We start from the raw sequence: 27,909 nt of genomic DNA, 5'->3' as shown, positions 1-27,909 counted from the left end.
AAAAACCCCAAAAAATACCAAACCAAACCAACCAACCAAACAAAAAAACAAATGGGAAGAGCTAGATTAGCCTCTTCCAAATTGTACACAAATTGGCTGTCTTTGGCACTGAATTGACAGGACTGGGATTGTTGGATTGTTTTCAGATGTGTTACGGCTATCATGAGGTGTCAACTGACTGGGAATCACACACTGGGAAGAGTAAAAGGTGAAAGACAAAAATCAGAAATGAAGAAGAGGTATTATACAAGGAGGGGTGAGTTGGGAAAATATTGGTAGAAATGAAGTGCCAATACCTCCTAGATTTTGCCAAAAATAGCAAGCAAATTATGTAAACTACAGTGGAGCATAGGCTCTTTAAAGTACACAAGCATGCATTACATACGTGTGCTGAGGCTCAAGACAGTGCAAGTGCTTTGGAGCGAAAAGCTATGCTGAAAACTTTTCTGTTTAATGCCACCACCTCCTGAATAATGGACATTAATGTTAGTTTAATGCTACACTTGTAAGCCGTGAGATTTGCTTCTCTTTTTGTATGTATATCTGAATTATAGTCACTGTGATGAAAAGTTGCAGAGAGCCTCAAGGCAAAGGTGAAACCTGAAGTAAAATACATTCTTAGTAAAGGTACACAGAAACTTGACTCTGCAGCTCCCTCTGTTTTTGATAGAGTCTAACTGTGATTGGCATGTTTTCACTGAATAGCTGAGGTTGGAAGAGATGTCCAGAGACTGTCTAATTCAACTGCTCTGCTCAAAGCAGTATTATCTGCAGCAGGTTGCCCATATGTAATCAGGATTTGGTTATCTCCAGAATGGAAGCTCCACAACCTCTCTGGGCAGCCTGTTGTACTGGTTGCCCCTTGCCCCAGAAAATTGTTCTCTTATGTTTGAATGGAATTTTCTTCTATTCAGTCTGGGCCCATTGCCTGCTGTCCTGCCACCTCTTACTGGATATTACCAAGAAGAACCTGGCTCTATCTACTTAATCCCTCCCATCAGGCATTTATTTTTATTTGCCCTCCCTGCCCCAACCCCCCTACTATGTTCCCCCAAACCTTTGTCTTCTCCAGACTGAACCACCACAATCTTCTCAGACTCTCCTTCTCAGTCAGATGCTGCAAGGCCTTATAATCTTTGTGGCCTTTTGCTGGATACGCTCCTGTGTCTCCCTGGCTCTAGTCCTGGAGGGCTCAGCACTGGACACAGAGCCACAGATAAGTGCAGGCACTGTTTATCCTACTCCAGCTAAGGATGCTGCTGCCTTCCTTGCTGTAGAGGTAAACTGCTGACTTGTGGTCACCTTGGTGTCTAGTAGGAGCTCCAGGGCTTTTTCTAAAAACCTGCTTTGCAGCCAGTTGGTCCCTGGGTTATTCTGGCGCAGGAGATTATTGCTCCTCAGGGACAGGACTTTTTACTCTCCACTATTGAACTTCATGAGATCCTTGTTGGCCCATTTCTCCAGCCTGTCCTTGTGCCTCTCTATGGCAGCACAGCCAGTGTGCACACATCATCTGCACACCTTATCAGAAGGTGCCCTCTGTCCCACCACACAGGTCATTTATGAAGATATTAAACATTGTGGACCCCAGCTCTGCCCTCAGCCATGCAAACACCACCAGTGACCAGCCTCCAGCTGCACTTTGAGTCACTGGTCACAGCTCTGAGCCAGGCAGAGCAGTTTATTTCCAGCCCATCTCCCTGTCCCTTTCTCTAGTCCATATTTCATGGGTTATCTGTGTGGATATTATGGGAGACTGTCAAAAGCTTTGCATAAGCCAAGGTAAACAATATCCACTGTTCTTCCTTCCTTCTCTGCTCTAGCCATATGATAATGGAATGCTGTCAGGTTGGTCAGGAATTATTTCCCTTTCATAAATCCATCTGGTTTCATTAGGGGGTATAGCTGCATTTTAGAAAGAAAACCAGGGAAAGAAAGGAGGTGAGATTAAATCAGGAAGCTTCACATGTAATGTTAAATTTTGTCATACTGGATTCTCTACCCTAAGCTCAAAATAGCAGTGTCATACATAGACTCTCCTATGATAACCTCCTATCCTAAGAGGGTCTAAGGTATGTGTTAGCTCTGATTTCGTATCCAGCTCAACTGAGAGCTTATACCTGACTGGTGGATTTCCATATTGTGTTTTATTTCAGAGTGTTAAATGAACACAATCACTGATATGTCCTAAGTGTCTGCCTCTCCTGCCCTTTCATGACCTATGGTCTCCTTTGCCCCTTCAGTTTTGGGGCTGCCTTACCAATGAATACTTGTAATATTTGCTTTCTTGTGAGGCCACCTTATCTCGCCAGACCTCTACACTTCCCATTTAGCCTAATTTTGTATATGTTTGAACAGTGAATTCTGTAGTCTCTTGGCAGACAGTGTAATTGGTTAATTGAGCTTTGTTACTCTTTCATGCAACAATCACAGTTGCCTTTGAGGGATTGTCCTTGCCTGTTGTACAGTCTTGTACTTTGTGGAGATTTTGGCACTGATAAAATGCTTTTGGCCAGACTGGATGTGTGTTATTTACTCCTGTTTCTTCAGAGACAATTATTCTAAGGTTGACTGTAGCATCAAACAAATATCCAAACCTACAAATGCTTCTGATCAGCTTTTAGCTGTCTGACAATGCTGGGCTTAGTGGCATGTGCATGTTATTGGGAACAAGCTATTGAGCTCTGGAGGGGATTCAGAGCCAAAAGTCGGCAGCCTAACTGGATTGGCCAGAGAACAGGAACTGAGCATTTCTCCATTCAGCACTGTGTGCTGTGAGTGCCTGTGAAAAGCTGGCCCTCCATATTTCCATGGGCATTTAAATGCCTTGGGGTGCTATTTCTCAGAAGAAAATAACAGGAAATCTGTGCTTCTCATCATCTTTCAGTTGCTAGATATTGGAATTATCTTGAGGACAGGATCTCCTGTTGTTTCTTCCTCATAAGGGACTTTTTGAGGAAAACACTATCTTGGAAAAATATGGATCCATGCACCACCGCAGCTATTGAAATAATTCATGTTAAGAAGGTTTCTTGTGGGATGCTGTATGAGCAAGATCCCTTCTGGGTGGCCATTGTCCATCTCCCAGTGTTTTCATGACACATCTCCTACTGCAAAGAGTAATTAAGGGCCTTCACCTCAGAGGTTCAGGAAGAGTGGAAGGAGGTATTGCCTGAACAATGATATGGCTGACACTTTTGTTCCTATCACTTTCCTGATAAGCTCAAGCTGTTAAATTTCAGCTAACCAATCACTAGAACAATTTACTACCTCTGTGTCATTTTAAGTGGGCCGTCTGGCTGGAGAAGGATGTATTCAAATGAAAGTTAACAAAGTATGTTTTCTTATGAGGATTTGTCTGCTATAAAGAGCCTGAAGGGAACTCTTGAACGGGCATTCTCATCCCGTTACAGCTGAAATATCCATTGTACCTCCCACAGCTTCAATAAGTGCAGTTATTTTCATTTCCAGCACATTTAGAAACAAACGATGTTGAATCTACTTTATTGGATGGGAGAGGTTCATAAAGAAAAGGCAAAGGGCTTGCATTTTTAAAATATTTGGCCTTCAGATATCCTCTTCTTTCTAGATCCTTTAAGCCGTGCTCAGGTGACCCTTACAGGCTGAGCAGAAAAGCCCTGCTGGGAGAGAGAGGGGCCCAGAGCTGCTGCGGCCTCCCTTGTGGTCCCTGCTGATCAGTGTCTGCTCTTATTCCACAAAGAGACTGGACTGTCTTGGCAGGGAAAGCTTCATGGGATCAGGTATAATCCCCTGAGGAAAACAATTGTATACAATAAGAACTTGAAAGCATGAAAGGAAAAGATTTTCAACTCCTCTAAGCAGAGCTTTATTGATAAAAACTGCATCTGCCACTTTTCTCTAGTTAGTTTTCTATTATGTGAAAAACTGTAGGAAAGGAAGGCTCATGCCATTCATAAATGAGTTTGTCGTGTAATTGAAAAATAAAATAAAGTTATTTGGCTGCAAACTGGATATAAGCTTGACGACTGAGTGCAAGGTATTTGTTTTCTTGTGCAGACTTCTCATATTTTCTCCTCCCCTTACTCCAACCCGTCTGTAGAAATGTTTTCTTTTCTTGTTACCTCAAAGCCTGAATGTTGTAGATTTTGGGTGAAAGACTTAATTCAAATCCTTTTCTCTCATTCTTCTGTAGAAATTCAAGACTTGTTGGTTCAGAGAATGTGGGTTCTTCTTGTATTTTCTCTTTTTTTCCTTTCAGGATGATCATGTTGTTGAATTTTAAACCTCAGCGTTAGCTAACTGGCATGTTGGTGGAATACCTATTTACCTTTTGTGTGACTGCAGCTGCTTGTTTCCTCTGATAGAGAATTTAGAAACCAAACAAGATACAAGTTTATGTTTTTTTCCTCTTTGCTGATGAGAGAGCCCTTGAGGACATTTTAAAATGCTAGTTTTCAGGATAGCCAAACCCTGCAGGTAAATGTTACCCATAAAAAAGGAACATTGTACTCATGCCATATGTACCTGAAGTGTCTTTCTGTGTGACTGGGATGCCAATAGGAATTTGCCAGACACCAGACAGAACTGCAGCTGAGAAAAAAAGGTACTAAACTGATCCTTTGTCTGCTCTGACTAACTTGGAACTAACTTTATAGACCTTAATTCTCTTTCCCTCACAGCTCTTAGCCTGCTGTGCACAAGCAGAAGAAAGGCTGCTGCCTGGGCTGCTGTCCACCATGCAGGTGATGGGCAGAGCCAAACTGTGGTTCTTGCCCCCATTTGGGGTAAGCCCTTGTACACTGCTTAGAGTTTTTGGGCAGCATTGAAGCCTGGGGGTCCTTAATGTTAGGTCATGTGTCTGCCTGACCTTTAGTCAAGCTATAATTTTTAACCCCCTGTGTAGATTCTCCTGGTTAAATTATTGGGCTTTTCAAATCTCCCTAGAAGGTAGAAAATGAAGCTGCATTTTGTCTCTCTCTAGCTACCAAAGCTCAAGCTTTACATCTATTCTACATTCTTGTAGTCTTAAAATCCTACCTGTTTCCAAGGAGTCTAAATGAGTCTCAAGTGCAATTAAGCTATTCTATTTAATCTCAGCTGTGAAGAGAGGGCTCAGAAAAAACGATGTTTTTGACATCTGTCTCTTGCACAATCACCTTCCAGTGCCAGCAGAAGAAATCCATTACCCTTTCTGATTAGAGAGTGATTTTAACTAGCAGAGTTATAGAGTGATACCAGCTATAGTGACAGATATATATCCTGGAATGCTTTCCCAATCCTGCTGTGTTTATAAAAGGGATACAATCAAGACAATGTTATTTTTTTATAGCCACATTTCTGGGAGGAATAAAATCCTATTCTTCCCACAAGGAATATTTTGATGTACACATTTAAATGATGTTGAAATTACACCTATTAACTGCTAAAAGTAATAGATGCACATTAGTATCACAAAAAGAAAATACTACAACTGGTAAGAACTGAAATAGAGCTGGGGAATTTAACATCATCAATGTATGATTTGTCATGTTGGTTTTTTTTATTGATTATTTGTGATAAAATAAGTTACCAGCTTTTTAGAGAAACAATACAGAACAGGATTATATCCAGTCATGTTGGGTGATACCTGTTCAAAATCAGAGACAAATGAAACTTAGATTTAAATTTACTATTTAATCTAAATAGTGTTATTTAGTTTAAATAAACTAATAAACTAAACTAGTAAATAAACTAATATTTAATTTAAATAAATTTGTAAGCCCACCTTATTTTAACTATGAACCAGTTCTGAAAACTGGGGAACTGTAAAAACACATGAGCTTCAGTAAGCCATGGTCAAGTAACTATGGCTTTGTGATGAGTCAAACCAAAGTTTCAAATCCAGCCATTCCTGGGCACTGGAACATCTAAAATAGGAATTTGGCTATGGATCTGTGGCTTGGTTCTGTATGTCAAATAAAGGAGAAACCTCTTTCCCCAAAACAAAACACACTTGGGAAAAATGTTATAGAAAAGGGAAAAAACTTGCAGAGGCCATCAAGAGTTATTTAAGTGCGCTAGTCCTCAACCATATTACCAGATAGGACATTTGGGTGTCAGTGTGCTTACCTGAGGGTCTAATGTCCCTCTCATGTGCACAGGTGTATATCTGACACATGCTTAAGGTGGAGGCAGTGATGTCACCTAACCGGGCTGTCACCTTTTTCTCACACACCTGTACATTCAGACTTTGCCGTATGAAGAAGAAAAGTGTTTTGATTGTTGGTAAAGAAGGTAAAAAGGGAGAGACTTTGGTCACTGTGGTGTGAAAATTCCTCATTGGTATATGGGTATGGTGACCTAGGTAAAAGATATCCTGAAGATGCCTTGGAAAATGGACTTCCAGGTGACTTCTGGTCCAAGGGTTATTAATCAGCTGTCTGTGGTTTTAGCTGACCATCACCATAAAATTGGCTGGCACCTGATCAAAAAATGCACCAGGGACTCTTACCTTCCAAAACAATACTTGATAAGTCTGTTGCAATACTTAGTAATTTAGGCTGCTCTGCAGCTGAATCTTTCCTGAAGCCCTAAGAAGATGGTAAGACTTTCTAAAGTACTCAAATTGCACATGCACACTTAAAGGCAGCTGATCTTTCATGAAAATACTATGATAATGTTTGATTAGCTTTACATCTTTCAAGTATTATAAGAGTGCATAATTGCTTGTTTTCCTTGAGTGTCAGAAGCAGTCTTTTAAAAAGGGAAATTTAGTAGAAAATTTAGCAGGAAAGCTTTTAAACTTAGTGGAGCAAGGGGGCCAAACTCACCTTTTAGTACAAGAATATGCTGTTGATATATTTTCTGGCTCTTCCCAGCCTAAACAACATTCAAGATCAAATCTGGAGTGCTCTGCAACAAATATAATGAAGCTTAGGGCCTCAGAAGCTAAAGTATTGGTCTCAGGAGGAAAGGGCTGCACAGTACAGCTTGTTCTTCCCTGAATTCTGCTAAAAGCTGGCTAAAAGTGGGATTTGAGGGATTTCTTGTTAAATAATAGAAATGTTGTTTTGTAACTGATGACTTCTCCTGCCTTTCCTCTGCTCTGAAATGGGCTGAAGCCAATGAAAGGATTCCTGTCACCTCAAATGAGTTTGGGATTGTGCCATATCAGCAAAGCATGGGAAACAAAGGCAGTCTGTGTCTGGCACTCAGGAATGAGGAAGAGACACCTATAATGTGGGTCTTGTTCTGTCGTAGTTTTCATATCCTTTTCATACACTCATTCTTTATTTCCATGCAATTCATTGCATATCACTAAAGGCAGCTGCAGTTGTGCAAAGATGGCAGGAAAACGGGAGGAATTAGTCCCCCATACCGGTAAATATGGATCACGGCAGAGCAGAATCAGAGAAGGCTGGAAGCATTGTCTATGCTAAAAAGGCCATTTGTTGGTGCAAGTTGTACTTCCCATTGTCAGGTGGCAGGGAGCCCAGTGCCTGGCTGGCTGCAGCCCCGGTTAAAGCAGTGCTGCACAGAAGGTGGATGGGCTCCCTGCTGCACTGAGGGCAGAGCTATCTGCTGCCTACAGCCAGCATGGAAATGGCACAACCCCCCAGGGACCACATTCATGGGGTAACTTCAACATTCACCAAAACCTTTTTTTCAGACCCAGCTGCTGATTTCTGAGTCTGCCCTTATGTTCTTTTTAAAGAGACTGGCTGTGTTCAACAAGGTGAATCTCACTATTCCCTTCACCCTCCTGGTTTGTACGTGCTCTGTGTTAAATCCACTGTGAGCAGGTTTCCTGTTCACTTGGTAAAGCCTGGGCTGTGAGCACTGCTTGGCCAATTAATTTTTGTGGTACCTGGGGAGCAACAAAGCCTGAGAAATCATGTTTTTCTTTCTTCAATTACATTCATTGTGGTAGCAAGGACGAGGTAGGAATCACTAAAATAATTTGATCCAAAGTTGTTTTGGCAGAGTGCTCCTGTGATGAACTGCGCTACGTTTACTACTGATTTGGGATGATATGGGGCCACAAAGAGCTGCAAATAAATGAGGAGTTGGAGCAAACAGGTGAGCCGGGCTTCCTTTATGTGACATAAGGACAAAGAGGGGCGGTTTCACACTGAGCATCCATCATAGAGAATAAGCCTCCCAGAACTGCTGTCATTAAGAAACACTGTTGAATGAAGGATCGTTTAAAACAGCTGGACAAGGAAGGAGGCAGTCTACTCCAGTCAGTCAGCAACTGCAGAGGACAGCAGGAGAGCAACAGAATTAGTTAGAAAGCCTGCCATTAATGATATTTTTTACTAGTAATTTTATTAGAGGAAAGGCCTTTTATTATTATTGTTTTTTCATTAGAAATAATAGTGCTTGTGTGTGAGGCATATTTCTATATTGTTCTCTAGGACTAGATTTGCTCACAGAGTCTAAAATAACATGTTGTGCTGTACCTTATATGTTTGGAGCTTTCAATTGCATTTTGTTGTCACCTCAGTGAAGTGTTTCTTATTTGGAAAACTGACAAATCTGTGTCATTTACCTACACAGTAAATGGTTTGACTTTTCTAGATCTAGGACTGGGTTTTAGAAGGGAAAGAAGAATGTTGCATGTGACTTTTTTTTTTGTTTGTTTGCTAGTTAGTTTTGGGGGTTTGATTTTTGTTGTTTTAGGCTAGTGGGTTTTTTGCCCTTTTGTGTGTTTTTGTTTGCTTTTGTTGTTGTATTTGTTTGCTTTGTTCTGTTTTGTTTTTGTTTTTTGTTCAAATGCTGCTTCAGGTGTCATTTTGGCAGAATAAAAGGTGCCAAATTAAGAAAAAAAAGAAAATCTGTGAAGTCCTGTAGAGAATTCCTGTAGGATTAAAACAGTTATAACAGTCTCCTTCCTCCTCTTACATTCATGCATTTGGCCTCACAAACACACATTACTAGCACTGACCAGTTTTTGAACAAATGTGCTTTGCTGAAGTTTCGCAAATGACTGCTGCACTCTTTGAAATGGCTGCTGCAAACGCAGGTGTCTGCCATGCAGGACTTCGCCAGCTGCGTGGGTAAATGCTCTGCCTTGCTGCAGCCTGCAAGCTGCTTTACATTGCATGAGAGAAGTCAAAAAGTCAATTAATATGCTGACCAAGACAAAATAGTTCTTTGCACCTATAGTCAATCCCAGTGTGGACTCTCTTATGAGAAAATTATTAATAATAAGTGTGTTGTAGGCCTCATGTCATCTCTCTAGGAGATACTTAATCCTACAAGTTGGATCAAGAATCTAATTTGCTTTTAATCAGATGGGATATAGCTTTGTGTATGAGGAAATACTGCTTAATCTTTTGCATTCTGGTGGGGAGGCTGGGAGTCCAAATGCCATTGTGATTTGAGGACTCATTCAGTGCTGGTAGAAGTGAATAAATTCAGTATTCCAGGGACTTAGCGTGACTCCTGTGGTTTCCTTTGCCTGTCCTTTTAGAAAGTGTTTCGCTGAGATGCTCAGCAACAATCTGGGGAGGGTGAGCTGAGTGAGAGGGAGCATTAATGGGTCACAAGGCAGCTGCTGTTGTAATGACTGCGTTGTTTGTGTTACAGACTGGCAGCTCGGCACTACCGCAGGTGCAGCTTCAGGTGTGAAGGCCCTACACATGCAGGATCTGTGCACGGCCATCCCAGACACACCTGTGCCTGTGCATTCGTAGCTCCAGAGCCTTTGCTGCACTCAGCTGGATCTGGCCATTTAGTGCCAGCTGCACCCGGAGGAGCCATGAGGACATCAGGGGCATAGGTGACATTCAGAATGAAAGAGGACTCCAGGTATGTGAGGCTGCTGCTGATTAACCTCAGCTCAGGTTTTTCTCCACGGTTCAACGAGCAGCTCAGCAACTGTGTTTGGTAAAAAGCAAAATGAAATCAATTTCTGTGTATCTTCTTCCCTCCAAAGATTAAGATGTGATTTTGCACTAAACACCAAAAAGCAAATTGGGATCGATTCTGAGCCCTGACACCTTGGCGTAAAGTAAATTTAGGCTGAGCACTATAACTTATTTTTGCTCTAAGATCAGTAGGAGAACAGGATTTGGCCCATTAAACTTCATTTGCAATGTATGGAAGCTGTTAAAATTCTACTTTAAAAAAGCTAGCTGCAATCTGTCATTTAATTTGAAGAGTCCCTGCAGCACTGAGATTCAGGTAAGAACCAATTAATGATAATGGTATTAATGAACTTTTCCAAATGCACATTTCATTTAGCTATAACAAGATAGTTATTTCTGATGCAATGAATATCAAATTAGCTATCCAACTGGAAGAGAGATTAATGAATCAGATAAATAACTAAATATATAATACTTTAACCTTAATATGAGAGTTTAAAAGTAAAGACTAACTGGTCATCCTGGGCAGATCATGTTTAAATAAACACTACCTACAGAATTAAGTTAAATACCAGTCCAGGGTTTTTTATATCAGTTGTAGTCTAAAGTAAGGAAAGAATCATATTTCCTGTAGGGAACATGCCCAGGTGTAGACTGGAGGAAAATGCTGCCTTTACTTTCTTTGTTAATGCTGGGCATGCTTGGAAGATAGAGGTTTTTGTCAGGATACATGTGCTGTATCAAAAATGTTCCATCAATATAACAGAAATTACACTGAATGTCTAAAGAATAGCCGGTGCATTTTATTATTTCACTCATAGCCCAATTTGATGGAAGTGAATCCTCTCTTTCCTGTGAAATTATTTTTAATGAGCTTAATATAATTCCTTCTCTACATACAGCTATTTGTTCATAACCCTGGCCAGTGAATAAGAGAAAATTATGTAGTCTTTGAATCATACCAGGCACAGATATTTTCCAGCTTCTCAAGGGCATATTTATATTAATCCTAACAGCAGCCAGGCACAAAGTCTGAATGACAAAGCAGGCTCAAAGTGTCCTTTGTGTGTTAGGACCACTCACCCATATAAGCTGGGTCTGGTCATGGCAACGCTCAGGAAAGACTGGACACTACGGCAAAAGTTGTGTAAGCAAGAAGACAGAATCATTTCCATGGATAACCTTGGGAAAAGGACAGGAGGAGAGGTGAAGAGAGAAAATAGGGCTCTTTAACCCCTGAAAGGTCAGCCATTACAGCAGAAATGAAAGAAGGGGAAGCTACGGAGGGCATGGCATGTATCTCACACAGCAGTCACGCATCCCTGCCTCTCTGCTGAGGTGTCACATATTCAGCTGAGCTCTGGATATACTACAGACATCAGTAGATGTCTCAGCAGTGTTCAGGAAACACATTCCCACATTGCCTCCTCTGATGGATCAAGGCCAGGGAGAACTGTCTGCTGTGTCTGTGGCCCTCAAAGTGGCAGCACAAGGTGAGGGGCTCACGTCTGCATTTCTCTCTTCCCATTCCACTCAGCAGCTCAGTCCTCAGAAACCTGTAAACTTCCTCTCCTGCCAAGTGAACTTTACCCCTCCACAAATAGCAGCACTCCTTATGGCTTTGTGCTGCCAGTCTCCATCTATGTCTTACTTCTCACTCAGTTTCTGCATCTTTGTGACACCTAAAAGTGCTTAGCCCAGCTCCGCGCCCAACCCCAGCTAAGACTTGCGATACTGCTAGTCAGTCATAATTTAGATTCATAGAAAAAGCAAAATGAACTTGGAAACCTGCAAATAATCTTGTTTCTTGATGTGAGAAAGCTATCACACAGTGAAGGAAAGCATGAGAGCTGATTAGATGATTGGCATACAGCTGTTAATTGAAATCAGCTGTTCTGTGGCAGGCAGTGCTTTAAGGGAATTCCCACTCTGTTGGTTCCTGAACAATGCATGAACTTGAGTTGGTATCTAACTGATATCTAACCTGCCCTTTTTGGGCCTTGGTTTTCCATACCTAACATGGGGACAGTAGCTCTTTCCTGCATCAGAGAATTATTGAAAGAAAAGAGTACATAGCACTTTGGATTCAAAACAAGTAGAATTGTAACCAGACTTATAGTATAAGAAGTAATCATAGAATACTTACCAACAGATTTCCTTTTAGAAAAGAAGCAGAACAAATAGAGATTTAACAGATATGGTTTAACAAAAGAATATTTAATTCTCTCAGTTGGCTGTTTTCCATTACAGGCTAAACAGGTACAATTCAGAAAAATTCCAGTGACTTGTATGAAGAAAAAGAATCATTATCTGAGAATCTGATTGGTCCTCCAGTATAGATTTTATATTGTTTTTATGGCCTATATGGAAGAAATGAGACTAATAAATAGCTTCCTATTATGTTAACTTTGAAACATAAAAGTTGGTGTAAAGTTTGTTTGTAACAGTAATTGAGAGAGGCAACGAGGAATATTCTTATCTAAATACTTATTACTGAAATGCATCAACAAATCACTGTCTTAAATGTGATTGCAGTAGGTGGGTCACTAGCCTTTGCAATCGCCTCTGTGAACAAGCTCTGCAGGAGGTGTAATCCACAGCAAAAATAGGAAAAGTGTTCTCAGATGTTCAGTTTGTGGCTTATAGGGAAAGCATCGTGCTTGGTCCAAATTTACACTCTGACACAGCCCCTTATACTGAGACTGGGAAGAGACCCCTGTTTGCACTTTGTGAGGATACACAGGAAGAAAAGGACTGTGGGGCTTCTAAGAAATGATAAAAATGTGCAGAAGGCAGGAACACAGAAGGATCTTGGTTAATCTAAAGCAAACTTGTGCTGGGAACATGTCAAGAACTGTCTCTGGGTGTAATGGTTTTGGATCCAAGCCTGGAGAAGGGCTAGTCTGGGTTGTCTCTCCTGAAGTGGTAAGCAGAAGTCCAAAGCACAGGAGAGAGAGAACTGTTCTGGTGCAGGAGCAAGGAAGGAAGTTGGAAATACCTGAAAACAAATGTCTTGGTGGACTCTTAAATCTCATATTCATTGCATTCATATAGTTTTCACAAATTCAAAGACTGAATGTGGGAGGCTCATAGAGTGATCAGGGTTTTGCTTTTCTGTCCTTGTTTGCTTTCTCTGGATTATAAATGACCAAGCCACTTCCATTCTCTTTGAAATGAAAATTATTTCCGTCAAAACAGACAACAATGCTGCTTTTTATGCCACAGATGAGCTTTCCTCTCTGTATCAATACCAACTCAATAGGGATTCATGCTTTAAAACAAGGAACCCCTTGAAAATGTACCTGCAATAAATAGCAAAATACCAACCCTTTCTTTTCAGCTAAAACACCATAATTGTTCTGGTTGCAACTTAAGAACAGCTTTCCTTGGATGAAGATAATTAAATTTCACTAATTGTTATGAACACTGCTATGCTTTAGTGAGTTTCTGCTCAACAAAATAGCTGGGAACAAGTAAGAAAACACCTGAAGGGGAAGATAGTTAATGGTGGGTTTCAGGTACTGAAAAATGCCTCTATCACTTGGAAACAAAACCTGAGCAAAATGTCTGGTAAACGGCATCAGTGGAGGAGGGCATGAAGCAAAGCGAAGGACTGGCTCAGTGGACAGGCTACTGCCAATTAAATGGTTTCATGCACTGTCTACCTCAGGTAATGAGGTCTGGCTAAACCTTTAGGCCCTGGGCAACCGTTAGAAAAGACAAATATAGCTGGTAGGGAAAAAGAAAATTCCTCTGGGACATCTTTGATTTAAACAGAATCAGATGGCATGCTGCCATGTCAATGGTCTTTCATGGAATGCAAATAGATCTGTCTAATGGAGAGAAAATGCACATCATTCATTTTAGACTATAATTAGGTTTTAATTTAATCAAATATTGGTACCAAAGCAGGCCTTGGAGAAAGATTCTGATATTAAAGCCTTCAAAGCTCCTTTGGAGAACTCTAAATGGTTTGTGTGGTAGTAAATCAACTTGCAAAGTGGTGACTATACAATGTGCATATCTTAGCTCTATCACAGTCTATTATAAAACTTAAAACAGGGAACAAGTGGAATGCAGTCCTTTTATGAAAGAAAACACTGAGTAATACTGTGAGTCACTCTGTCTCAGGGAGACAAGTTTTTTGAACATTGGCTTTTTGAAGAGTAGTAAAAAGAACTACCAAGGAGAGTGTGCAATTAAAGGTAAATTTAATCTGCATTTAGGGGCTAGAGTATATGGTATAGAATTATTAGTAAATAATGTTTAATTGCAAAACAAGGGAAGCAAATATGAAATTCATAATGGCTCTATAATTTTTCATTATTATGGTCTTGTCCATGTGAGCAGATTTACATAGTCCTATGTTCCACTCTGGCTGGACTTTGGAAAAGGAAGAGATGCTTTCAGGTTATGTTGAATATCTCTAAAATTATTTTCATCCCTGGCAATGTCCTGTCTTGCTCCTTAGGTACTGCTACCCTGTCCAGCAGGCTGTAGCGGAGCACAATGCAGCTGGAACAGTTTCTGTGGAGAACAGTCATCACTTCTAGATCTCATTTCCATTTCTAGAGTGCAGCCTGGGTTTCCTGGCTAGAGTGTCTCCCATCTTAACTAGAAGTTGGTGCGTAAAGAACTCAATGTTTTCTGATAGCTGCTTGGTTGTGAAAGATGGAGATTTAGTCCTGGGCTCATGGAAATGAATAAGAAAACATTCTGCACTGGATTTTTCAGCATATATTAAGTGTAGAACATGGAGAAAATCATTATATTCATTTCATGCTTAATTTTCAATTTAACATCCAAACTATAACTAGTATTATATAATCTGTATTATTTGATTTTGTAGTTAAGATTAAAAATGCACATAGTCAGTTATGCATTTTAAATAATTCAAGCTCCCTTTAAATACAATATTTTTTTTATGGTGGACAGAAAAAGCTGCTTTTACATTGAGTTTAGGAAAGAAGAGAGGGCAAAAAAAATCCTGTATTCTCTGGAAACTGTGCAGAAAAGTAGAACTTTTTGATGAAGAGAATGGTGGATATTTTTTACCTTGGCTTTTGAAAAACTTTTGACAGTCTCCCATAATATCCACACAGATAACCCATGAAATATGGACTAGAGAAAGGGACAGGGAGATGGGCTGGAAATAAACTGCTCTGCCTGGCTCAGAGCTGTGGCCAATGACTCAAAGTGCAGCTGGAGGCTGGTCACTGGTGGTGTTTGCATGGCTGAGGGCAGAGCTGGGGTCCACAATGTTTAATATCTTCATAAATGACCTGTGTGGTGGGACAGAGGGCACCTTCTCCAGCCTGCAGGTGATACACAGCTGGAGTGGCTGATTTTTGTACTTCCTGTAATCTTTAAATAATTCTGAACTGTGGCAGGGTGTTTCATTACAGAAGAGGTGTTCTTCATAAATAAATGCATAAAAACTGCAGCAAATGGGGACTACTGTGAAACTTCATCATTGTGTCCGGGCCTCAGTTTAGGAACTGATTTTGTTCTTGCAGTGCCCACTGATTTCAAGAGAAAGCTTTAGCAGGCTAGGAAGACAGACTGTAAAAGAATTTACAGGGGGATGGATCTGTAAGTAAAACAAAACAAACTTCATTGCTGACAAAAGCTCATTGACTGAACAGTCTATGTATGTTTGCAGCTCCTGCTTGTGCTAAATTGTGACTAAGCAGTTTGCCTGCAAGAGGTGTCAATTTAGCATCATCTGGGGTAATGTGCTTACTTAAATACCTTCTGAGAAATTAGGATATAGTTTTAGCAGATCATTAGTCTGTCACTGTCCCCAGCAGAAGTGTTGCAGGCTCAGTTTCTCGGACACTGTTAGGAGTTGATTTCCTGCCCTGCGTTGTTTTCTGCAAATTGTGGCTTATGAGGGCATGGGCTTTTACTGTAATCACAGCAAAAGTTAACATCTTAAATTAAGACAAACAAAGTTTGGTTGCTAGGAAGAGAACCAGTCAAGCAGGAAATGCCAAGCAAAACAACATTCTTTGGGCACCTGATACAAATATGATTCTCCAAGCAGCCTGTTGGGTCCTGCTGGCTGGGGTTTCCCTACACTTTCTCCAGACACCCAGTGAAGGGAGGGTGATCCTGGCTGAGATGTAACAATTCTCATCCTGTATAGAGCACACATCTCAAACGTTATGTTTATTTTACATGGGTGTTACTCTTAGCATGCTCTGAAGACAAGGCCGTCCTGAGGCTTGCCCACTGCACTAGGGCTCTCTGGGAACTCCCAGCAACTACAGTGTGAAATGGGACTGTTTCCATTTGAAAAAAATGTGGTGTGCCATTTCAAATGTGGCCTTCCAGTTTGTTCTGAAAAGTTTGTTCTACTATTGCTCACATTGAAGCATGTGGGATGCAAAAAGGACCTTGAACTACTTAGCTGCATTCTTACACAATAAAAACTGTTATATGATTTCCTTTAAATGCATGTCCCCCTGATATCAATCAATGGAGAGGTGAGGCAGGGGTGTTGCTAATTTTTATGGAATTATGAATTTGTATGCGTAGAATCAGGGTTATTGTTTCCATTAATAGTAGATCTGTGAGATTGTTACTAATACTGATTGCTTCTGATGGGCAAAACACCTTATTGAAAGAGGCATTAAAAGCAGTTGTAATCTAGTTTACTCTACTTGCAAAATTTTAGTCTGATGCCATGTTGATTTCTTTGCTGCTAATGTGATTAAAATGACTTCCCCTTGCTGGTCATCATATTAGTGATGGTGATCTCTCCTTCAATTAGATGAAAGGAGTAATAAGCAGAATGCCAATAGAGCCCCCACCTAATAGAAACAAGATCTCTACAGTAATGCTGATGCTTCACCTAAAGATCATCACTGAGGCTCCTCAGAGCCTTTACTCTGCAGGCATAACCTTGAGGCTGCCACAACTACAATGTGAATGTTCACTTGGGATCTGGCCTCATGAGGTTATCAATGTCTCGCAGTCCAACATGGCCAGCCCATCTGGTGGCCTATGCTTACTGATGGGCAGGGATGAGGTTTGGCATCTTGTGTGAAATAGTTTTTATTTTTACGTATTTTTTGTTTCTGTAGGCTGCACTTCTTCAATGATTAGCTACCATGGGAACTGACTTCACAAAATCCCTGACTAGGGTGTAGCTGGGCACACTCCTGTCCTTCCATTTCCTCAACCTTGCCTTCCCCTACCACCCTCACCTGACCAAACAGAAATGCATTTGTAGTGGAAGACCTTAAATTTCACATTAAATTCCCAGGGCTTAACTGGAAATCTTTCTTGTTCCCCCTTCTTATATTTTACATATATTTTAATTCCTGAAGCTTCAGATCAACATATTTTTTTCTTTAATAAACACTTAAGTTTACAGCCTTTAATATTTTTTTTATTTAAAACCACAAAGAAATGTATAACCTTTTATGAATTCAAATTAAAAATGAAGTGTGATGGAAATGATTTACAGTCACTGGAGCTTAACAGGGGAAAAATACAACTCCTTTGCAGTACATCATATTCACTCCTTCAATTTATAAGCAAGCCGTAATGTAACATATTATTCATATGAAGAAAATGTAGCTTCAGTTTGAAATATTTGTTGTAGCAGAACTTCACTCACCTGCAAATTATTTATTCTTAAAAAAGAAAACGTGCAGCACACACTATTGTATCCACAAGAAAAATGGATATATTTAGAAAAATCCTGCAGTAAATTATCTTTGTATTTTTTACCTTTTTCCTTCAACCACTTGCATCTTTCCTGAGCTCAGCTTCCCCTGCCCTTTCAGTCAGATGTTCTGTCTCTTGTGGAAGTTAAAGGTGGCTGGACAAAAGAGAGAAGGGTGTAGCTCAACCTTATGTCATAATTTCCTGTTTAAAGTGGAAGAAGCTCCTGTTACCCTACAGAGGAAAAAATAAGGTCTGAAATATTAAAATATTTTTCAATGATCATAGAAGGGTTGCTGTTTTCACAAATTGCTTCCTTCAACCAGGAAGACAGGTAAAAAGACTGGCAGGGTGAAAAACTGTGCTGAAGAAATAAATCAGTAAATATAATGAAGTTTACTGTGAGTATGTCTGATATCTGACTGATAGTAGTAGAAAAGAGGGTTTCTTTTTGGTGCAACAACACTTTTGCGAACACTGCAAACACTGTGCAAAAGCCACCTCTGCCCCTTTTATGGATTTGAATCTTGCAAGAAAGTGTAGGAGACTTGCAGGCATGAAGCACTTGAAGCCCCTGATTTGCTTAAATTACAGACTTATTCACAGGGAGGGGAAGATTCTGGTGGGTTACAGACAACGTTTCAGAGGATGCTGTGGATCTTTGCTGTTGGCTTGGGCTGTGGTTTCTTTCTGCTTTCTGAATGAACCTGTCTGGCTTGAGACACCAGAGTGTCTTCACATTATGGTGGTGTTTCTCTTGTTAAGAGCAAAATTATTTTGAAATGAGACTGTGGAGGAGGGAGAAATCATGATATAAGTTTTGCCTTTTGCCTCCTTTCCCAACCTGAATGGGAGAGGTAGTTGGAAGACGATAAACAAAAAAGGTAGGAATGGGAAGCAAGAGGGCAGCGGCGAAACTCCCAGAGGGAATGGTGAGTCTTGTTCTCACAAGTCAAAAGGCCTGCAATAATGAACCACTAGGGATAGGTAAAAAGGAAAAACACAAGTTACAGGAAGCCAAATGCAGTGCCTTTGGGCATGTAAGTTTGTGTAGAATGTGTGCAGGAATTTCTTTTAACTCTTTCATTCTGCACCATTGAAAGGGTGAAGTTGATCTCATGTGTCCCCTTGTACAGCCAGTGCTCTATTTCCTGTACTGAAATCTTAGAAACTTGGCTGATTCTTTAGGATGCCAGCTGGCAGGACGAGTGGCAGAAACCAGTTACTGTTGAAGATTTCAATCAGGCTTGGGTATTGTCATTTCCGTGGGGACACTTTTGTCCAGCAGGCTTTCTGCCGTGCCTAATTCTGATTGTCTTAAAGAAGAGGGTAGCTGATATCAAGTAATCGAGTTGCTAAGAAATAGGTTTGATCTGCTTGACTGAACTTAATGCAGACCTGCTATTTGCCCCCATCAAATCTGACCATTCCTTTCTCATACAAGCAATATGTCTGAGAGCAGAGGACTTGTGACTCTGGAACCTTGAGGAATAACACTGCCAGATGAAGATCCAGGGAAGTGGAATGACTTCCTCTGTTCCCTGTAGCTAGGTTTATTCCCTTAGACCTTGGTGAAAAGTTAACATGCCAGATGGGGTAGAGTACTGAGGAACTGAACTATACAATCATTGTCTGATAATTCATAAATAAAGAAAAAGTGGCCCTGGCTCTATTTCAGTGGAAAAGGCATTGCTTGGCAGTGTGCTTTAGACAAATGGGATGTGCCTACTTTGGCACAGGGTGGTGTTAACACTGCCATGCAGGTGTCTGACCTGGCTTGGTCAGGGGTAACTCCCTGTCCCCACTCACCTGCGTGGGTGGTGACTGGAGACGCTCCCTTCTGCAGCAGCAGCAGCAGCACCTGTGTGTTGTGCTCTCTGGGGCCTCGCACAACTTGGCTTTGATTTGCACCCTGCAATCCAACCCCACCTTGCTGCAGGACTATGCCTTGAAAGCACAAGCTGACTCTGAAGTAGCAGCTGGCTGGAGCCCAGCAGCTCCTGCCAAGTCTGAGAGGCTTCACTGTGAGGATGGGGAAGCAGGAACAGAAAATGAGAGAGTTGGAAGGAAGGGGAAGAGCATAAAACCTCTGGGTACATTTGCACAAGCCTAATTGAAGGATTCAGAGACCTGAAATCTGAATGCTTAATCTAAGAAATGGAATATGTTAAAGCAAAAACGAGCCCCAAACCAGTGCTGCCACCAGAAAACCCACATTCCCTCTATGCTTTGGAGTGAGTAGTGTCTGGATCTGAATAGTTGACAACGTTTTTGCCTCTCCTCTATTGTCTCCTATTGCATGACATCCTCCATTGAATCCATCAATACTGGCACATTGTGATCCAGAGCAATTTTTTCAATATCTGGAGAAGCTGGCAAATTCACAGTGCTTTTTCCAAAGGAAAACAAAATGAAATTGTGAAATCCTCTACAAAAGCAACTTCCATCCTCCACATAAAAGGAGGATAAAAGGCCCAAGATATAAGTGATAACTTTGTTGTAGTGTAAGACACAAAAGTCTATTATTAAAACAGTTTATTTATTAGCAAGGTCTTGTAATGAACCAAGCACATCAGATGTGGGCAAAACTCTACGAAGCAGGTACAAACTGAAATAATAATGAAGGTAGGCAAATAGCTTGACATTCAAATTACTGGCTAGACCAGCTTTTAGTGTTGCTTTGGCTCAATCTCTAAATAGAACAAAGCAGGTTTGAACCTTTTCTTCACCTTTTCTCAAGGAAAGTTGGTGATACGTATCAGAAATGGCTGATAAAATGAATTCTGACTCAGTTCAAATTTCTTGTCGCTGAAATAACAGTTTTAGCAAAATGTAGCCTTTTAAGTTAAAAGAAGAAAACTCATAAAACCCCTTAATTTTGGACATTCTTCTCTTTCAGCCTTCCCATACCCTCTCCTTTACAGGTGCACATGTAGGTTTACAGATGCCCACTGACACCAGCTGCCCTGGACCAGAGCAGCGTCCTTTGTGCTGTCTCTGCTGATCAGTATTTACACCGTGGTTCCACCTCAGATCCATTCTGTCACTGTTGTAAGGGGAGAGAGGGGTTTTGTCAGCTCATTGTGCTGCTGTCTCCTTTACAGCACTTGTCTCAATAAAGAATATTGCTTGTTGACTTTGTCTAATTTGTTGGGGAGTGTTGGTGTGTTGTTAATTGGCAAACAAACCACCGCAAGTTAGCATATGTTTGTAGTTTTTTCTATTAGTGCTCTTCCCACAATAGCAATTTAGATCCCTCCTAAAGACCTCCAGAAATGATGACAAAACAGCTCATAATTTTCTTTGGTGGTTTTAAAAGCTAATCGTGTGTAGTTTTGTCTTACTTTTAATTTGCTGTATGATATTTTAGGCTTTATTTTATCCTACAAATATTTATCTAAATTTCAAAACAGGCTTGAATGTTGGTTGTTTTGTGGTTTTTTGTGGGGTTTTTTTGTGTTTGTTTTTTTGTTTTTTTGTTTTTAATGGGAATGTTTGTACTTTGTGAACATAGAGGCTCTGGAGAAACAGAAATTTCCCTCCTCTCCTTCCTGGACCTGAGTTGTTGAACTTCAGATTGTTCTTCTCAGCATTTCAGTTTTGGATTGGTCCTATGCTGGCTGACTAAGCAAGTCAAAAGGTATTTATTGCTGCTCCCTGGAAATGCTGTATTCGATAGGTACACGTTTGAAAAGCTAGGAGTAAAACTACCTCAGAGCACAAACTATGAATAAGGCCAGATTCTGACTCATTTTCTAATGTTGAAAAGCCTTTATTCTTTGGACTTCAATAGAACTTCTTCCTTGAGTAAGCATTACTCATGGTGATTAAAGGCTCAATTTTCCTGCCCTGTGTTATGTAATTAAAGTATGCAAATAATTCAGCTATCCAAGACAATGCAGATTGTGAATGGAATAGTCAATTGTATATTTCACAACTTCAGTACCTTCAGAACACAGCGCTTATTTGCTGAAGAAATAAATGGAACAATTTGAAATAATGAATACATTTAGGACTCTAGGACTCTGACAATTTCTTTGTGAACAGTAATGGACAATTGGTTATGAATAAATTATTTTCCCATTTCCAGGATGGCCCTTCATCCCTTCTTCAATCTTTGTAGCTTGTGGGCTTTGCATAAAGAGGTTATCAGCTATCTGCTGCAGAGTCCTTCCCACTGAGTAAATCAAAGCCTTGCTCTTCCCCACTCCCATTTCACAGACAGATGATTCCAGCCTCTTTCACTTCCTAGCAGCAGAGATAACTTAAATGCTTGTCCATAGCACCTTGCCATGTTTTGAACACTGTTTACAGAATCCTGAGGGATCATTTTCCTTCAGACAGTGACAATCACATGTGCCTGCTGGACAGTGGGTATCCTGTCCATTACTGGCTGCTCAAAACTTTGCTAACCAGCCAGGACTAGAAAAGAAATATTAAAATTTACTGAATCAGTCCTTGTTTCTTGCAATATTGTCTGCAAGCAAATGATTGTCTGATAGCAGCTCAGTAAACTGAATTATAGAAGTTTTTGTGGTAATCTTATGTAGTTACTGTGGGTGGGAGAATGAAAGCATAATGGTACAAATACACTTTTCCTTTAAATACTGCTTTGAGAAAAGTTGTGTGGTCAGTGGAGTTTTGAAATGACTCAGAAAGTGCAGGGAAGTTGATAGAAGGATTCATATTGACTTTACTGGGATTTGGATCAGACCTGCCAATGTGAATCAAGAATTTACTGGAGCCTGAGCCGCAGTGTGCAGGAATTTAGTGCAGATCCTTTCAGATTTCTGGGTTAATTAACTGGGCAGATCATTGTCTTGAGTAATGCTCAGAGTTGGACAGAAGTAAGTTTCTCACATGTTTTCCTTGGCTGTCAGGCAGAGTTCCACCCTGTCCTCAATGCCTTTTCCCATGGGCAGCATCGAATTCCCCAAGGACCAGGCAGCCCCACAGCCCTGCTGCCAGGTCCCCTCTACCCACTCCCAATGTAAATGTAAAATGTAAAAATGTAAATGTAAAAATGTAGAAAGAGATGTTAAGGATTAGGGTGATTGTTTTCTACCATGGATTTAAAGATTTTCTTTGAACCATTAAGAAGATCAGGCATAAAGTACCCTTCCAGGGAGCAAAGACCTGCTTCTGGGAATACCTGTAGGTTAGGAAGAGTCATGTGAGGAGCAGCTCATGGCAGGGGGACATGTGAAGGTGTTTGGTAGTAGGAAATGTTTGGTAGCAGAAATGGGAGGTGCAGAGAGACCGTGAAGGATGTTTGTTCTCTGGAGGGCAGGAGCCTGATGCTGCTTTGCTGGCCGCAGAGATGTCCCTGGGCTGTGCCAGGCAGCTGCCTGTGCCCACCCTGCTCCCTCAGGGGGCTGGGCACCCATGGCAGGGCTTGTACTGTTCATCTTTGCTGTGTAGTTCTTGGGTTTATGTTCTTTAACTTCCCTGATCAAAAGCTGCCGTTTTTCAGAAGGGTATGATCCATGGAGAGCTCCCAAGGAGTGTGGAAAATCTGCAATAAACACAAAAAAGGCAGGACTTCAACCCAAACCAATATTGTCTTCCCTTCCCAGGAGAAGGAGGGGCTCATCTTACAGTGACATTAAGAATTCATTCCCCTAAATGAGATATGTCACCTTGCCATTTTAACTTGATTCATTAAAATAGAGGCTCATTAGTTGCTCCCTTGTGCAGTATAGAATTTGCACATTAAAGGCTATGCATTTCATGTACTTACTACATTTGGGGATAAATTTCTAGCCATCCTGTTTGCAAGGAAAAAGTGTGGGTTTTGAAAGAAAGAAGGTAGAAATTCTAGTAATTTGATCATCCTTTCCCCATAAGTCTTTTCTAATCTGTTCTGGCCCCTAATATTTCATTTTAGAAACTGAAGCTACTATGACACAGGACCCACTGAAGCAGCACTGGTCTCTTTCCAGATGCGTTTGATGTATATTCTCTTTTGTGCTTTGGAGTGTTGAGATTTTCCCATTGCTTCTTTAGTCTTGCCATGAAAATTATCATCTCTGAGCTGAGAAAGTACTTAAAATCCTGGACAGGGAGGAACTCTGCCGTTGTCCAAGTGAGACCACACCTGCAGAGTGAGGATTTGTGACTACCTTGTGTCGGCCTGGTTGGAGAAAGGTGTCACTGGCCATATTCCAAACATAAACCTCTTCCCTAAATGGACAGATCCTTCCACTCTCCAATGGCAGATTTTCAAGTAGAAGCCCTGTGGTGTGAAATTCAGAGTGAAAAGGATTTGTTTTTCCATTACTTATGCTGTGGGAAAGTTCCTCAACCAGAGGAGAGTAGGAATGTGATGGGAAAAGTGTAGTGAGCCCTCTCTGCTGAACTGGGGAGGAAAGGACAGCACTGTGCAGTCTTCCTGCTCCCACCCACTCTCCCCTCTGGGCACACACAACTCCCCAGGGCCTTGGGAGGTTCGCTGAAGTACTGGAAGGGCCACAGCTCCCAAAGGTCTTAGTGTTGGGTAGGTTCTTGAACCTCGCTTGGTAAAAATAAAAGAATTCAACATGTGGAGGGGTAAATTTCAACTAAGAATAGCCAAGAATAAAAAGAATATGAAAATACTAAATTTCTTCAAAGAGCTGAATGGAACAGACTGGAAAGTTATTTGATTCTTTTATGTAACCTTTAGGCTTGTTCCAGACCCTGGTTGATGAACTGCTTCCATATTCCTGGAATTTGAGGGCAGAGCTGTTGTTCATTTAGCGGTAAATGCTAGGGCTGGATGGGAGGAATGTCATTCCTAACCACAGTCGAAGTTTAATCCTTTGGTTTCAATGGTGACTCAGATTACAATAATTCAATACGGAGAGGGTTCATTCTCCCTCCTCCCTTTTCTTACTACATTACAAATGGCCAGTAAAAGAAATCTAGCAAAATGCTGATCCTGCTTGAAATGCAATTAAATATATCCACATTCCATCTCCTGTCTTCTCTGTGATTTTCTTGCATGCAAGAGACTCAACTCTTTTCTCCTTGCCTTCTCAGTCTCTCTCCAACAGTATCTTCTGTGCTTTCAAGATGCTTGTACTGTAAGTTAGTTTTTCAAATTCCAGACAAGAAACTCTTTCCCATACAATAAAGTTCCATACAAATATAGCTAATGTCAATAAAGCTAAAAAGATATGTCAGCAAAAACCCAAACAGCCAATTTATTAGTTAAACATCCTGCCCAGACATTTCATTTACAATCAAAGCTTGTTATATAAGGCAATCCCACTTCCCTTGATATCTTTTTTTTTATCTCACAGTTTACAAATTACTATCTTTCTCTTTGTATCCCATATGAAATACTTAATTCACTAGTGCACGTTCTTTGAATACAGCCTTTCTGTTTCTTTTTAAAAACATTTTTGAATGATCACTTGAAAGTGTGTAAAAAAAAATATCTGTGAATTTGGCCTTTTTAACCAAAAGAAGTTGTATCACAATAAATTTAAACAAATAAAAGACATTACTGAGCACTGTCTCTTGTTAACAAAGTCCCCCAAATGACTTAGAAACATGGTTTACAGAAATGTACGTTTTCCTCACTATCTTACATTTCACTATAGTCTTTTCCCACTGTAAATATACATAGGAGGAAATGTGCATAACTCTTTCTATAGGTTTTCAGAATATGGCAGCTTGGGGACAGAAGAAAACCACAGGCCATTCTGATAGAAAAAGAAAATAAGCCAAGCTTGTCAAATATTGAGATACAAACCCAGAAACTCATATTTGCTATAAAATGGCTACTTTTGACTTGTTATACAGACAAATCAAGCCTCTTTCAGGCTCCCAAAATAGCCTTTGTGTGATTTCACAACTGTATCCTCCACGGCTTCTAAACTGGCCCTCAAATATTGTTATGGGAACACTAGGAAAGGGACCTCGTATTAAATTACCCTTTCAATCAGTCATCTACATCTGCTTGTGTTTGTCAGGGAAAACCTGGGATGGGGGTGCAGCTTCTATCTGATTGAGTCTGCATCTGTGAGCGGGTTCCAGGACATCTTATCTGGCACAGGAGAACAGTAAAGGCTTCCCTTCTTTACCAGACCTGCTCCAGAGATACTAAATTCCTTCATGATAATGAGGTGTCCAGAATAGTAACAAGAGGCCAGGAGTGTGCTTTTGGTTTAGACTGTGCTGGAGTATCTGCTGACTGTGGGCAAATACACACCAGTGTACCTGAGTGAACCTGAGCCCAGAGTGAGCAGTGAAACCTTATCAGGTGCCAGAACGCCTGGGGCAGGCGTAGGATTGCTGTGTGTCTGCCACAGCTGTGACAGGAGGTGCAGAGAAGACTGTACAACAAATAAGTAAAGCTGTTGCCCATCATGCTATTGTAGTTCCTGCTTATAAGACTTTTACCTGGCCTTGAAGGCTGGCAGCGAGAAATAGTTCTGTCTCTGCCACATTTTGCATGCAAAATACTTAAAAAGCAAGGCTCCTTTGCAGGTGCAGTTTATAGGGGTGCTGAGGTAAAGTGGATGGAGAAACACTTCCCATTCAGGTCTTTGAAAGGTGGAGAGTGGAACCACGGAAATCCCCCGGACTGTGTCATTTTAAGTTTTGCAGATGTTCTCCCCATGGCATTTTCCTCCCATCTCCGGTTTAGCCACAGCACAAAAATATTTTGACCAACACTGCAGACTCAGGAAAGGTCATACATGTACCTTCTTGTGACATGTTTTTCTAACCTCTCTACCTGCTGTGGGTAGTCTGCAACCTCCTGTGCTGACAAGTCTGCAATGGCTGGGGCTGTGATTAATGGTATTTCATTAGCATTTGTGCAACCAGTCCTGAGAACCCTCAGAGGTGCTCTGGCCTCCTCCTCTCGCTGTGAACTTTGTAATGGCAATAAGTACAGGCAGATATGTTGGAGATTCTCTATCCAAAACTTTTCCCCCGGGCAACATTGGTGAGTAGTGATTTGTATCGGAAAGGGTAATGTATAATAATTATGGCTACAATGTCCTGACTAGAAGGAAGGGTAAAACATCCTGTTGTTGCCATCATAGAATTCTACCTTTGACTAGAAGTTGCTTCCTGCATGACCATGTTGAAGGGTTAGTTGAGACTCCTCCTGGCTCTGAGCATGGATTTGAAGGAAGACAGGGTGAAATACAGAGGCTGCACAGCAGGTGTTTCTTCCTCAGTGTGAGAAAATGGAGTGGTTTGTCTGCAAAGGAAATGGCAGGATTGAGTGCAGTTTTTAAGAGAGATGTACAATGCTGGGGATAGACACACATATTTTCAGTGTGCCCTTGTTCTGAGCTGACAGATGGGATTGGCCCAAAAGCTACCCAGTTGTGTTAGCTGTGCCCAAATGAGTTAACCTCTCCCCATCTTCCCTGGTTTTCTCCTGTGCATATTTTATACTGTGTCATGTGGCAGAGGTCTGCTCTTGGGGTTTCCTTGAAATAATTAGGGTCAAACTGCTATTGCTATATTTTCCTGGTGTCTCTCTAAGTGTAGAACAGCATTTCATTTCACGAGATTATTACTGGTAGGATATATTCAACAACTGCAATAGGCTGGTGGTGTATTGGAGAAGGATTAATTGGTGTCTGTGGTCTCCTTGTTACCTACCACTGAGCATCTACAGTCTGACACAACTCAAAATTTCTTATGCTCCAGTCTGTTGTAATCTCTACATCCTGCTGCCAGCTCTTTTTGTTTAAATTAGTTTAGTTTGAAATGACAGGCTTTTGTTTTAATTTTGCACTATTGAACTGTGGTAACATGATATCTGACTGTACCTAAATTTCCTTGTGCCATGTTGCCTCACAGCAGGAGCTCTGGGAGGGCAAGGTGTGAATGACAGTGGGAGGTATGGAAGTCTGACTAACATGTGTTATTCATCTAAAACTGATAGAAATAAAAGAAGAGCTCCAGAAGACTGTCATGGGTTCCAGAGGACAATGTGCATTTCCATTTTTTGGTTTCATTTATGCAGATTAAGGACTAAAGGTAGCTAAACTAAAATAATCTGCCATCAAAGTTCTCACGTTGCATAGCTTTGGGAGAGACAGGAAAAAGGCCTGCCTTTTTTCTCACCTGTAGGGTGAGAAAACTGAAAAGAAGAGTCAAAAATGGCTCTGACAACAGTAATACATACAAATTGTCAAATTGTCCACAGCTCAAGGATTCCTGCCGCTTCCCTGAGCAGAGAGTGTAAAATGCAGCTTTGTGCCTTCCCTGGGGGAGGGGAGAAAGAAGCTGGTTTAAAATGCATATTCCAAGCTCATATGTGTCCTCGTTAGGGATAGTAACAAAAGTCCAAATACCTGTTAAGTACAACAGTTTTTTTACAAGGTGCAGAGTCGGTGCCAGAGTACACAGCCAGCAGGTAGGTCAGGGCTTGTCTCAGAGGGAGATAGAA

Source organism: Coloeus monedula (assembly GCF_965178545.1).
Source record: "Coloeus monedula genome assembly, chromosome: 10".
Taxonomy (NCBI): Eukaryota; Metazoa; Chordata; class Aves; order Passeriformes; family Corvidae; genus Coloeus; species Coloeus monedula.
This window is presented reverse-complemented; position numbering follows the sequence as displayed.